The following is a 15838-nucleotide window of genomic DNA, read 5'->3' as shown; positions in this document are numbered from 1 at the left end:
TATTCCTACCATTCTCCTTGTTTGTCAGCCAAATACTTCATTTTATCTGTGAGTGGGTTCTGGGCTGGAAAGGGTTTCTTGTACCTCCTTAAATAATGGCAGACCTCTAGTCTGTATTAAAACAAATCCTGGGCCCAGCAAAGGATTGTTTTCCTCCTTTTTGAAAGACAGAGAGTTTTAACTTATACTCCCATTGCAAGGCATTGGGAGGTGGGGTGGAAGGGTCAGAAACCTGTGGGCTGGTAGCAGAGGTGGTTCCTGGCCTTCCTCTGAGCCAGATGGATTTTGCCTACCCCTTTTCTTGAATTATGCTTCCCAAATTCTTACTACAGTACTTAGCAATAGTCACTATGAAATTTGTAGAAATCTGTCATTTCAGTATTTCTCATATCTTTCAAGCACGAGTTTCATTTCCAAGAGAATGGAATGTTTTCCCTTCCTCCCACTGCAAAAAAACCCTCACCTCATGGAAGAATTTGATAGATGGTCAATCAATTAAGTGGAATTGTCACCTGTTGGTTTAAACTGTGTCTTATTTATATCACATTTTCTTTTTTTCTTTGATATTTTGGGTAATTATTTAGTGATAGGTTAACTGATACTTTTATTTTCCCTGCCATTTTAGATACTTGGTAGAAAGGATAAATTAAAATCCTATTATACAGAATGAAAGACAAGCTGAGCAAAGAATTTGACTTATTTTGCAAATTATAAACTTTGAAATGCATAGCATAAATAACTGTTTTAATTTTATTTTATATTTCTTATTTGATCCTAAATGCAAATGTGATCAGCAAGGAGTTTTCCTACATAGTGAATTTTATTCCAATAAATTATTTTAAAATCTTCAGTAATTTATAAAAGCATTTATAATTAAACATAAAAAATTGTTTTAAAAACATATTTTTCACTTGTTTAAAATAGATTTCTTAATGTTTTTCAACCAGTGCTGACAGTTTTAGAGCACTTAGTATTTCGTTAGAAGTATTCTAAGCACAGATGAGAAAAAAAATAAGTAAGACTGGAATATTAGCCTCTGTGATTATTATACAAACCCTGAAAATTATTCAGGTATAGATGTTGTGATATAGAAATTAAGTGAGTTTCCCAGATCCCAAGATAGGGATTTAAAGATTCAGATTGCTACAATATCATTACTGTTCTCCTTCCACTTTCAAACCCTGCTGTTTGAAACCCTAAGTGTTACTTTCTTCTTTGTCATTTAAAATGACAATAGTCCAATTTCCCAAAAGTACACAATCCTTCTCCAACAATTATTTTTCCTGTTCTAATTCAAACACACACACACACACACACACTCATACAATTTCAACTTCTTATATTCCAAGGGAAGATAAAGTCAATAAATGTTAGATAGGCCTAATACACATTGTCCTAATCACTTCCCTATAGACCAAAGAGAGAAGAGGGAACCTGAGTAGGAATGTGTAAGAAAAACTCCTTTCCCAAAATGGCATGGAAGAAGATCAGATGCTGAAGGATGTCCAATCCTAGTATCCTCGGGAATAAGCCTATTTTATTATTTAAAGAACATATTGTGAATTCTGCTTTCATTTAAGATGTAGAAGGCCACAAGAAATATATTTACCCTACAAGTAAAACTTGAAAATGTACAAAAATAATAAAATTTTTTGTGTCCATTAGAGAACCAAGGTTTCAACTCAACTGGGTTAACTGAATTCGAAATGGTGACAAGCTTCTCCGAGAGGAGATGAAAACCAGTACACTATCTCACATTTGGCTGTGAAGAGGTGGCTACCACAGAAGCAGGTAAGAAGAATTCAGCTAAAATGTCAGTAAACCATAAAGGCTGAGATTGGACTAAAATGTCAGTTTAGAAGAGAAACTATAACCTTTCAAACACAAGGGAAGTTCACAGTCACTTGCAAACTCTTTCTTATAAATGTTCTCTGGGTGTTCATAAGAGAGACTTGTGGGGGGTTGAGGGGACAGGAGACTAGAGAGAATCCCTTGGTGGCATGGGTTTATGAGAGGTTAATGATTGTTACTAGAGACCAGAAAAAAATACTACCCATCTCTAGGGACTGTTTTTTTTTTTTATCAGAAAAAAACCTTCAACTGCTGGGGAAAGAGAAGGAAATATTGTGGTCCTCAGGGTCCCCCAAAAAAGCCACTGCTTCTGGAGGGGGGCAGGTAGAAGTGAACCTTTTGGCCTCTAAGCAAGGGGTAGAAAAACCTTTTAGACTTAAGAGGTCTGCTACCATTTGGAGAAAAGTGGGGAACTTTCTCTCACTCAAGACCGCCACAGACATAATGTAGAGTTCAGTTTCTAAGGAGACTGACAAAAATGCTGAGAATAGAACATCTCAGCACCAACGTTCAGTGCACAGAATTTGCATTATTTTATTTTATTTTTATCTTGCCTGGAGTTCCTTCATCTTAGATCTGTATTGGTTAAATGATTGATTGATTGTCTTTCTGGAGCTCAAATTACACAAACGTTATGCTGCTTCATATTGTTTCCTAACGCTTAGATGCTCTGTTCTGTTTCTTTTACACTTTTTTTCTCTTTGGTATCTCAGTGTAATTTCTACTTACCTATCTTCAGGTTAACTTTTCCTAATGATTTATCATTCTTCATCTCTCAGTGTGTTTTTTTCCTAGAATTTTTATATGACCCTCATTAGTGCTTTCCATCTTTCTGTTCGAATGCTTCATCTAATGCACATTGTCCAACTTTTACTATAAAACTGTAATATGTTGGTAATGGTTATTTTACAGTTCCTGCATTCTAGCTCCAATATTTATGTTATCTCTGAGTCTAATATTATTATTATTATTATTATTATTATTATTATTATTATTATTATTAATCTCTTGCTTTCGAGTTTTTTCATAACTTTCTATTGAATGCCAGTGATCATATATAAAAGAAGAGTGGAGAATGAAATAGGTAAAGCTGGCATCTAGAAATGGACACATGTCTTCTGTCACACCATTAATGTAGATGAGTTAATTCAATCTAGTCAATTTAGGTTTTGTTGTTGCTGGAGTCACTCCTAATGCATCAAAGCCTTCATGTTTCTCCAGCAGTGGATTGATGTCACATGTTACAGTGTGAGACACAGGTTACTTAAGACTAGAGTCAGAGGCAGGGATTCTTGAACAGATGATTTATTGAGGGGTGCTCTCAGAAGAGGGAAGTGAGTAGTGAGTCAAGTTATCTGGGTCCAGGGGGAGAGGATGGAGCTCAGTGGTAGCATGCATACATTGCATGCAAGAGATCTCAGGTTCAATCCCCAGGACTTCTATTAAAAAAAAAAAGATACCTGAGTCCTAGTCTAGAAATGATTATTAACAAACTCTGTTACTTTGAACAAGTCATTTCTCCTAACCATGATTTATCTCTAAAAGGCAGATACAGAAGACAACACATAATTTTAAGATTCAATTTGGCTCAGAGACATATTCTTCAAGTTCAGAATACATAGTATGTGCCTTTCATTTATTGCTAACAGCAAAACGATATTCTGAAATGTAGCCTATTCTCCACGCAAATTAACAATGATTTGAAATACTGTAATGAGAAATTAAAAAAAGTGCTTCAGTGGTGGATTAATTTACACCTGTATTTTTAAACCTTACTGCAGGAGGAAAAAAATATATATATATATATAAAACATATATAAAATAGCTCTGAGGAAAAAAAAAAGAAGAGAAACTAAAATTGCAAGTCAGTAGATATTTGGGTGAGGGAAAGGAGTGATTAAGGAGATCAGGTTAGATACAAGTGTGGTCATTTTTAAATGTCTTCCTTTCTTTTGAGTATGGTGTTTTATTGTTTTATTTTAACTGACAAATAAGAGAAGCATAAATTTGGGGATTTATAAAACTCTTATTTACATTTCAGAGAAGGGAGGACTCATAGTTTCTCACTTAATCTTCTGATATTACAAATGAGGACATTAAGGAGAAAAATGTTGGGGATGAAATGGGTAGGGGAATGAAAGAAAACTTTAAAAAACAAAATCAATATCATCAAAGCCCAGGGGCTTTGATCAGAATTGGAAGTGCTCTCTGGACTGCTGAAGCTAAACATGTCTATTATCTGATTTTCTAGAAAAAGTGTTAGGATTTTACTTTTAATCACCCTGGATTTCCTCAGCAATAACGAAATTCACTCTGGATAACCTCCACTACCTCTTTGTTTAATTCATATTTTTACCTTTCCCCAAATTCTTGAGTAGAATCTATATATAGGCATTCCCTCAGAATCCACAGGTAAGATTGTACATTATTTTGTACAAGGGGCTTGAGCATACATGGATTTTGCTATCCGCAGGGGTTCCTAGAAGCAATATACCAAAGCATGACTCTAAATGTTTTATTTTGATTATCTATTGAGGATGTATATGGGGAACACCCATGTAAAGCCTTTGGTGAAACACAGAGAGAAAATATCTGATTCAACAGAAACCTTACGTGGGCAGAGGCAAATATTGTGAGTTTTAAAAAGTCACAAAATCCAAGAAGATAATATTGGTCTATAAGACAAAGTTGGGGACAAAATTCCTATCACCAGACATAGTCTTTCCATTTTCGCTTAAAAAGTCCTTGTCATATAGTATAGGATGTGAATTCTATGGTTATGAAACAAAAGACACAAAGAGGAAGATGTAATGAAATAGTACAACGGATGAATAGTTTCCATAATTCTTCCTTTTTCCTGAGTCCTTCATGAGGTCATGTAAGACATCAATAAAATAGCCAAAGATACTTCAAGTTAGACGTGGGTGTGCCTGTGTTTTATGCTATTCCGGGACTCTAAAGGCTCACAGTGCTGGAAGAGGGAGGTGAAGGCATCAGTAAACAAGCGGATTTAGACTTATTCAAGTACAGACCTACTTAGAATAATATAATAAATGCACATTGTGGTTTAAGTGAAACCTCATCAGATTTTAACCATAACCATAACTATAATTATGGACATGTTGATATTTCTATGTCAATAATTCTTTAGACAAACAATATTTTTGTTATGTACATACTGCATTAGTAAGTTCATCTCTCTAAAATATGTATGAATATTCAAAAGAGCAAGAGAACTATTAATTATATGCAATCTTAATATGGCAAATATATGACAAGAAAATAACATATATTTTTCCCACCCTTCATGTTGTATTTATTCTTGGATATGAGGTCTAGCTTTCAATTCTTTCCCTGAAATTGTCCTATTCCTTGTTAACTTGTGCCTTGAATTATTTTAAAATAATACACAGTGGGAAAGTCATTACTAATTTGTGATTTAAAGCATAAAGTGCAAAAAAAAACCTGTAAACTTTACAGACTCATACTTTATAGTGTTATAGACTACTGGAGATTATCTGGTTAAACTTCTTATTTCACAAGGGAGACCTGCAGATTTGCCAGGCTTGAACTTTTTGCCAGGGCTAAAGACATTTGACAGTAATAGATAAGGTGGGTAATTGATGTCCCGTATTCTCAGTCCTATTGAAAGTTGCTATTCAACATGTAGTCCTCTGACCTGAAGCTTTGACATCAACTGGAAGTTGGAGAGGGATGCAGAATCTCAGTCACCACTCCAGATTTATTGAATCAGAATGTATACACTAGTAAAATCCCTGGTGATTCATTACATTTAGTAAATCACTGGTGATTCACATTAAAGTATATAAGAAGTACTTCTCACTGGGAAAAGCTTGGGATGGAAGGAGATTTCTCGCAATGACCTCAGCTCACTTCCATTTTCAGCTTTGCTTCTTGGGTTATAAAACAGTGTTCACCAAAGTGGGGTGTTTAGAGTAGGAAGTTTTCCTTGGTGTGTGAAGAACATAGTGGAACTTGTATTTATACATAATTTTAAAGATTCTATTAAATTGGTCACTCTGTCCTTGTTCCCCAAGATCCATTTTCTACCCTTTTATGTCCTGCTGTAGTCTGTGCTCTAAGGGCATAATCACCTGGGTTCATTGCCCTTTGGATTTTGATTGGGGTTAGCCAATGTGGGAGAGACCAGATGGAGATCAGAAGATGAGTGCAAAATTAAGGTATTTCTCTCCCAGCTCCTATTTTCTTTGCTTGAACACCAGGATCATGGAAGTGTCTGCTTTTCTCTGCAGTTAAAGATGCTATTGGATAGATTATTTTCCAAGGTTTCTGCTCTCTCCTTGGCATTAGGAGCCCTAGTTCATTCCCTGATCCCTTCAGAGAATGGAGTGATACCATTTTCTGGTGCTGCTTACTTACATCAATAATATTTGTTGATTCCCTGAATCTCACCCTCAACTCTGTAAATAATCTCCTCATTGTTTTCAAAGTTTTGAAATATATCCATATTTTCTTGTTTATTTGTATATCTTGTAATTAATCCAGTTCATATATATGTATCTCATGTCATATATATCTCCTATATTATCTCTCTCACACACAAACGCATACACACACACACTAGTGGGAGAGGGAGCATGGTCAAATATATTTGAAGATCATTGCTAATAACATTCAAATTCTATAGTTAATATAGTAAAACAAACAAACAAGCAAACAAACAAAAAACTTCACCCTTATAGAGAAGCTATTGTTCTGTAAAAGTTACTGAGGTCACATACAGATAGGTCTAGTGGGTTAAAACCCTACCTGTATTTTTCCTAGATAAATTCTGCAGCATTTGCTTATCCTTGTGATCTGCACCACTGATTGGCTGGTCCTTTTAATGTAACATCAAATAAAGAGAAAAATGATTAAAACATGCATAAATAGGACACATTATGTATTAACTTGACTGATTCCTTAATTTTTAGATATACCTATACCTACTAACTGGCACAATTTCAGCTTCCTTTTTCCACTTGGCATTAAGAAAGTTAGCAGCCAGACTTATCCATTCCCCTCGCTGCCAGGCAGTCGATTGCTGTATCTTCTCTGAAGAAACAGTAGTCAAAAAGAAAGACCTACTAAAGCCAGACCACTCCACCCTTTACTGAAGCACAGGAAATCATTCTACATACAAACAGTGGCTGTGTTGTCAGGTTTTAAATGTTTTATTTTAAAAAAATAAAATGATAGTTAAATCACAAGAAAGAGGACAGAACAAACAAAAAATTGTGAAGGCAGCATAAAGAATTTATGATGAAGACAATACTGGGAACAGAAGAAAACGCTAAAAACCAAAATCAATGTCATCAAATAGCTTCAGTAAGATATTGCAACCATGAAATGAAAATAATCTTCAGTCTGAGAGAATACAATTACGCCTTTAAAGTTAAAATGCAACTGCAGAAATAAAAACCTTGATAAAATGTAAAATGGAGGAGATCTATCAGAAAGAACACAGAGAGAAAGAGATAGAATGGGAGATAACAAGAAAAAAACTTAGAGGAGTATCTAGGAAACCCAATAATCAAATAATAAAATTGCCAGGAATAGAGAACAGAGGAAATGAAGACAAAGAATTTTTTAATGAAACAGTTCAGGTACACAACACAAAATTAAAGCATGTGAATTTTTCATACTCAAAGGGTGCACCTAGTATCCAGTAAAATGTATGAAAAGAACTATGCCAACAGTCATTATTGTGAAGTTGCAGAACGTTTGTGCCTAAGGGGAGATCCTAAATACTTCCTGAGATGAAGGATAAAAACAGTGTATTATAAAGAGAAGATAAGGCTTTAAAATATCAATTTTCTAAAACAGACAGAATTGAAACTTGAGGACCATGAAGCAATGCCTGAAAATTTAATGGAAAAGACTTCCTCTGCAGAACTCCATATCTGGCCAATCAAAACTGAGGACTGTCAAAGACATTCTATCACATGAAAGCTCTCATAAATTTCACCATGCATGCACTCATCCCTTAGAAACTACTGCAAGAATGTGCCTTACCAAAACAAGAGAATAAATCAAGAAAGAGGAAGTCAAGGGAATCAGGAAACGGGGAATCCAACAGAAAAAAAATGCTTAAAAGATTTTGCAAGATAATGGTAAAGACAGATTACAGAATAGCAACTGTGTAGCAGGCTAGAGAAAAATCATTAAGAAATAAGGTCCAGGAGAGCTATTGCAAAGGGGTGGGGGATAAAGTAATTTATAGATCATCTCATTCATTTAAATGTACTAGAGAAAATATATATTTTGAAACAAAAAAATATTATCAAACCAAAAAATGAGTAATTAAACCTAAGAAGTTGTGTGTATATAGCACTATAGAACTGTCTGTAATATTTCAATAAGATGTAATCATTGAAAATAGGTCTGAAATATTATAATAAAAGTAATGAGTATAAAAGAACATAATTCTGACTTTCCATGGTGATAAGTGTCATTATCTAATAACTACTCTTAACAGATAAATGATTTACATATAAGCAAGTTACCGAGAAATATATAAATGAGTACCATAAAGTAAAACAATTAAAAACATTGAAAATTGTTGCTTCTGGGAGACATGATGGCTAATAACTCACAAGTTTTTCCTCTGAATACCACTCAGATACATTCAGTTTACTGGAACCAATACTGACTGCAAAACAAAACATATGTAAATTCCACTTTCACAATCCCAGTTTTCAAGATCCCTACGAAGTTATTCAGAATCCAGATAATACTGAGGCTATTAGTCATTCTTGTACTCTTAGAGCAACAATTTTTAAATTAATAGCCAACAGTGAGCAAGCAGTACACTAGGCACCGAACATATAAATGCTATGATCTTTCCCTAAGGAAGCTTGAATGTAAACACAGAAACAGACTCTTTTCATCTTTTCTGCACCTCACTTCAATTTCTACTCTTGCCATGCCATTTCTACTCTGCTGTGATTCAGGAATCTTCCCAGGAAGGTGTTCAACTCCCTTAATAATTACACTAAGTTTTAAGAGTATGATTTTTAAAAAAGAAATTATTAAAATGCTCTCTGAAACAGTAACATAATCATGAAATCTTTATGTTTCACTTGCTTCAGTCAGTCAACAAATCATTCTATAAATTATTTTTTATTGGGCACACCATAGTGTGTTCCAGGTATCTGGGACATTATTATCATCTCTGTAGTTAAAAAGTCCCTATGCATCTTTTCTGCCATGAATGCTTCCTAAAGTTATCTGGGACGACTTGATATGTTCTCCTGTTTAGATCTGTGAATATTATTGCTATTTTCCCTCTTCTCATCTCATTGACATACTTCTCCTCAAGCCTGAAAAGATGTAACATGATTATTATATGAATGACATGGGTATATGTCAGAATATACTTTCTTTTCCTAATTTTTATCTAAAGACTCTATTGTGGACTGTAACTTCTCAGATAGTATCTATTTAATTGATTCAGACAGTTATACTATTTAAATGATTTCATCAGGTATTACAGTTTTTAAAAAATACTGTGTGTTTCTAACTGATATTAGACTGACGGTATGTATGTGACAGGCTGTGTTTCCATGTTTGTATTCAGAGCCTGGTCTAGACCACCTACAGAGGAATCCTTAATAAAGGTCTGTTGTTGACAGTTCTGTCTCATTTATCCTTCTGAAAATTTTTATTTTTATATCAGCACAACCTACATCATTTGCTATTTTTAGTTGAGATAAATATTTACCTTGGTTATTTCTTAAAGTAGGCAAACTAACAGTGTTGGGTAACAGAGGGTAAAGCTAGGTAAAATACTGTTAGTATAGTTTTAAGTATTTTAGGCAAAACCATTTAAATGATTTCATCAGGTATTATAGTTTTAAAAAAAACACTGGCTCTAACTACTACTACTGTGTGATATTATTGCAGTGATTACTAGAAAAATATTGTAACAAAAATAGTGACAAAATAATTATTACTTAAATCCAGTAAAAAATCAGTTTATACGTCTTTTGTTGTTCTGTCATCTTTTTTATTCTGTCATTTGACTCATGACTCACATTTATTTAAATGTGAAGAACACACAAAATACAAAAAGGTGATCAAATGGAATCTAGATGATTAATACATGTGAGTCCTTTATCAGACTAAGTTGACTGGATTATAAAACTTCATGGGTAGACAACTGCATGACATATGAAAAGAGATGACATCAGGATAGAAAAATATTAAAGATAATTCTGAATATTTTGACCTTTACACAGCTGTATAAAATAAATGCAGTCCTGAACATTTTCTTTGTTATAAAATGGAATATATATCATCCAAGGAGTCTGTCATTTCATGCTTTTGTATTTCTATAAAAAAAAACTGGAATAGAATCAGATGTAAATACAAAGAGAAGTTATTTTTTTCTTTTAAAAATCCATAATTCTCATGGAATAAAAAATATTATCTTGGAAGTGTTAAAATTGAGAGCCATTAAGAATATGTTTTAAGCTTTGTTATAAATGAACATTTTGCTTAAACATGATAATTGTGCACAGACATGCTCTAATTTTAAATGAAAAAATAAAATAATTCTTCTTGGCATTTAATATATATCCATCATTTTCCAGAGGAGGGAACTGAGGTTGAGAAAGGATGAGTGATTTTCTAGAAGTCACACAGTAAATTAGTAGGGCAAGATAGAACTAATCCAAATTTGCTGTTTCTTAGCTCAGGCTAATTTCTTCTATTGTGCTTGAGTTTCAAATATTTTGAGCATTTAAGTGGATTCATTTTTAGAGCTAAAAGAATATGGAGACCATTCTTCATAATAATATTATATTTTTAGTATTTTTACATTTAAACTGTCACTATATGCAGTATCATTTATAGTATTATTTCATACTTATGGATTAAAAGAGGTAAGTCTTGGATTTGATACATTTTGTGAAAGAAAAAGACATATGAACATAAGGTGCATTATAATACTATAATCTTATAACATCACAATTTTTTTTACTTTAAAAGCTAAGAATGTGGAATACAGGAGAAAGGATAGTCAGGGAGTCTCAGGAACAGCTTCATCTAAGAGAATGGAGAGCATTTCAGCAAAAACACCGAGCACGAGAGAGCAAAATGTAACTGGGGTCTACATGTATAGACTGTGAAGCCTTAGGAGATTCAGCTGATGAGGCAAGTAGGATCAGATTTTAAACAGCATTCAGTGATTTCTGTCTGAAGGCAAAAGGGAGCAACTGAAAAACTGAGGAGAGAACAAGACCATAGCTGGATATAAGAACCACTACATTCATGGCACAGTAAGACTAGATTGAAGGAGATGAGATAAGAGAAGTAAGGAGTATGATGAAAAAATTAATGAAAATTTCAAACAAGATATAATGAATGTCTAAACTGCTAAAGTAGATATTAGATACTTAGGACTTAATAGCACAGATATTTAAAGTTTTGATCATGTATTGACTTTTAAGGTAAATAAAATAAAGAAAATGTACCAATCAATTAGTGTTTGCAAGTGACATGGAATTTATTTGACTATTATACATATAGACTAGTTACTCCCTGGATATAGACCAAGTCCCAGGAAGAATATAGCGTTATAAGAAGGATTTAAAATATAAAATCCTTCAGAATGTTAATTCTTATAGATGCATAACAAAAGATGAATTCACAGAGAGATTAAGGGTAGGTGGCCAGACCTAAAGACCTCCTCCACCAAAAATAAAAAGAAAGCATCAGAGAATTGGTGGCCAGAGGTGTGTAATGTACATGGAAAGAGAAAATTATCTCAGAAACTAAGGGTGAAAAAATGTTTGAAAAAGGAGAAAATGGTCAGCAGTGACATATTTTGCCATGAAAGCAAAAAAACTGAAGTCTTAAAGATGAAATTATATTCTTTCTTTGATATAAGTTCAAATATTATTTTCTCTGACTTGGGTAGATATTGGGTGGTTGAACATACAGATGAAGTTAAATGCAAACATGTCTAACATAAGAGTGTTAATAACTGACAGATTCCTTTGTTTTTGTGAAATTAGAAGCAAAGTCATATGAAAGAGTTAGAGACAAAGTAGGATATTTGAGAAGAATAAAAAGAGTAAGGAATAAATGCCCTAGGGAATGTGATGAAGGAGTAAAGACATGTTATAGCACCACGGAGAATGATAGAGCGAGATTCAGTAATACTAAGACTGTTTTCACATGGTCCATCCAAGTCTGTTGTGATTCTAGGGATGCCCACATGTAGGTGGGCAGATAAATGTTTCCAATAATATACTTAATTTAATGTTCTCAGACTCAAACCAATTAATAAGCATTTTAGAAATGGAAACATTATTCATCCACACAGGTCCATCTCAAATTAATAACCCAAAGATTAAGTTCAACCTCCTGGCACCAAGCTTAATTGAATATTCTACTGAGGATCTCATTTCCAGTCAGATAATTTATACCTAATTCTCTCAGTCAACTACCAAGGATTTTTTAAAAGTATCAAATACATGCATAGCACTGTTCTTTAGGGTAGTATAGGAGGATTTTAAGAAATTATCCTTATTTTTGAGACTCTGACTCTAAGGCAGTATATAATGCAAGAACAAGTGACAAGGTATACATATTTGCCAAAATTCATAACTGAACTACCAATTTTAAATTGAAGTATAAGTAAAATCAAGTCTAAATGTTTAAGCATTTATTAAGCTGTGGAGGATGAGCTGAAGTCTTTGACTGGAAGTATCTTATAGTATAGTTTAGAAGAAAAAGTAGATACTCCCTAATTATTTTTTAAAATAAAAGGTAACACTTGTCAAATGACAAATGACAGAAATAAAATATTTATGATATAATCTGGATAATGTTAGAATAGGTAATAGTTGCTGAAATATTTAACTGGGTTTAATCTTTCATGAGAAGAAGGTACATAAGTAATTGGATAAAAGAAGCATGGATTTTGGGAAAAAATAAAAGAAAAGAAAGAGGGGTAACAGGCACGTGAATACATCTCTCTTTTAGAAGAACTCAGTAAATGAGACAGGTTAACACTACAAACTACATTGGATTAACTGGATGGATTCCCAGGTATAACTAAACCAAGACTGTACTTGCAATGACCCTGGCTAACAGTGAGACACTGCATTCTTTATCAGTGAAGATGCAAGGTATAGTGATTGTGAAGTCAAAGTGTTAGGAAGCATTAAAAATAGTGATGAATGACACAACTCTAAGCAAGTGGATGGAGGATTTATTTATGTAGTTTGGTATAGCTGTTATGGAAAACAATAAGAAGATTCCTCAAAAAACTAAAAATAGATTTACCATATGAATCCATCAATCCCACTCCTAGGCATATATCCAGAAGGAACTTTAATTTGAAAAGATACACGCACCCCGATGTTCATAGCAGCACTGTTTACAATACCCAAGACATGGAGACAACCTAAATGTCCACTGACAGATGACTGGATAAAGAAGTTGTGGTATATTTATATGATGTAATACTACTCAGCCATAAAAAAGAATGAAATAATGCCATTTGCAACAACGTGGATAGGCCTGGAGATTGTCATTCTAAGTGAAGTAAGCCAGAAAGAAAAAGAAAAATACCATATGATATCACTTATATGTGAAATCTAAAAGAAAAGACAATGAGCTTATTTACAAAACAGACTCACAGACATAGAAAATAAACCTATGGTTACCAGAGAGGGAAGGCAGTGGGCAGGGATAAATTGGGAGTTTGAGATTTACAGATACACACTATTATATATAAAATAGATAAACAATAATTTTATACTGTATAGCACAAGGAACTATATTCAATATCTTGTAGTAACCTATTATGAAAATGAATATATGTATATGTATGACTGAACTATTATGCTGTACACTAGAAATTGACACAACATTGTAAACTGACTATACTTCAATTTAAAAAATAAATAAAGTATATGAGGGAAAAAGCACTATTTGGAGTATTCCTCCTAGTTGAAGGGATTTCAGGGAAGACCAAATGAGTGAAGGAATCAACGTCTAGAACTGAAACAAAAGTGGTAAACTATTTATGCAATAGTAATGACACTGACCATATCCAGGCATGTGGTATCTTTTGGAGGAATTAAAATAAAATACTTTAAGTAAGAGCGCAATGCACATTAGTGGCTTTGCAAGTCAGCAAAAGGAGATTTGATTTAAACAGTTAAGATTAGGAAGCCACTAAAATGTTTTGGATTAAGGGGATGTTAAAAGCAATATTGTCAGAGAATCTACCAGATTAGAGTAGATGGAAATTTTAAGGTTATTAACTCAAACATATAGGAAGATTAAAGTATTCAGACAAATTGGATAGAGATAAAATTGCAAAGAGAAGAAACAACTGTGAAGAAGATACTGTAACAGAGATAGTACCTCCCTCCCCTGTTTTTATGTTTTGGTAACAGGATTATGCCAAACCAATGCAAAATCTCAAATTTTGATAGATTGCTAACATATATTTCTAGTTGTCTTTTAGGGCTTTATAATAAAATTAGGAATAAAACATAAAATCTCTGATGCTTTTAGTCTTAATATGCTAAAATAGATTTATCTCAGAAAATCTATATAAAGCATTTATTTTTAAATGTTTTACTAGAATAATCTAGAAAGTCAGGGCTGTAATCTATGATGAAACCAAACTGTGTTCTCAATTTGTCTAAATTCAGACACACAATGATACCAATATGATCTCATAATACCATATCGGTCTTCAAAAATGTCTTGCACCCAACAAAAGCCACACACTACAAGATAACTATCACAAGAAATGATTATGGAAAGAAAGTTGTATCTAAACTCATTATTCATTTTTTTCTCCTCAGAATGTTCAAAAATAAACCCCTATAAACCTGAATTAATCAATTATTTTCCCTATCAAAAAATGCAATTCTTATTTCAAAGTCCGTTAAAGACAAATTTCATCTTCGGGTGTTTCTTGAGCTAAATGTATTTCAAAATGAGAGAGGCAAATAGTAGGTGTTCTGACAAGTTTAGGCAAATTTAAAGAATCTCTTCTGAGTATAACGTTTAACTAAAGCTGTCAAATGGCCAGGGTGGATTTCATGATAGAGGGAAAGATGGAGCTGGTAGTCAAAAGATTTGTTTTTCAAACCTGCATTTACTGCCTTATGACTTTCAGTTAAACTCACTGGATCCTGCTTTCCTGTCAGTGAAATGTTGATACAAATGAAATAATATACTAAATTAATGACACTGAAGCTGACAATGAAGACAAACTTTTCCATCTGAAAAGTTAAACTTTTTAGCAAATATACAAGTTACCTGTGTTGGAGACCATGACTTGCTCTTGTCTTGTGATATATATATATATACATACATATGTATGTATATATGTGACATTAATTTATGTCTTTTGGTGATGTATATACCTGTGTGTATATACATATACATATATATATATATGTATGTATATGTTGGTGACATGTATATACTTGTATATATATACATTAAACATGAGTTCATGAAATTAGTAAATTAAAAAACATCAGTTACAGAACCTGCAGTGCATTAGTATCTGCCTGCAGTGTTATGTCTGCTTAGTGACTATGTTACAATGGTAAATGCATTTAGAAACATGTTATCCTTGCTTTATAGAGAACAGATTTAGTAATGTACACCTGATACCAAAGATGTTATAGTTTATGGGTTTTACGTTCTGAGTAAGATTTTTTTCTCCATCTCCAGAACTTTTAATGTAGTTCAGGCCATTATCATTTCCCTGTCTGCCTTCTCACTCACATTCAGAACAGTTTAATTTTTCTCAAATTCATCATACTGCAAAGTACTAAATGATTTATAACAGTAGAGCTAAGAGCAGGTGTTACTGCCCTCCAGGGGTAATTTTGAATATCTGTAGAGTCATTCATGTCTTCTGAAAGAAATACGCCTGAGAATTTACATGTAGCAATGCGTATTATTTTAATATAGATTTCTT

The 15838-nt window shown here is 33.2% G+C and overlaps 1 long non-coding RNA gene across 1 annotated transcript in view; it reads left to right on the top strand.

Annotated features, from left to right (window-relative positions):
* Positions 1 to 15838, top strand: part of LOC140699149 (uncharacterized) — a 259144-nt gene that overhangs the window by 40447 nt on the left and 202859 nt on the right. Inside the window, exon 2 of the long non-coding RNA XR_012077150.1 lies at positions 1666 to 1791. This is a non-coding gene — a long non-coding RNA (uncharacterized lncRNA). The remainder of the gene's footprint in view (positions 1 to 1665; positions 1792 to 15838) is intronic.

This window comes from Vicugna pacos, chromosome 11, assembly GCF_048564905.1.
Source record: "Vicugna pacos chromosome 11, VicPac4, whole genome shotgun sequence".
NCBI lineage: Eukaryota > Metazoa > Chordata > Mammalia > Artiodactyla > Camelidae > Vicugna > Vicugna pacos.
Note: the sequence above shows the minus strand (reverse complement) of the source record. Positions and strands in the feature narration are given on the sequence as shown.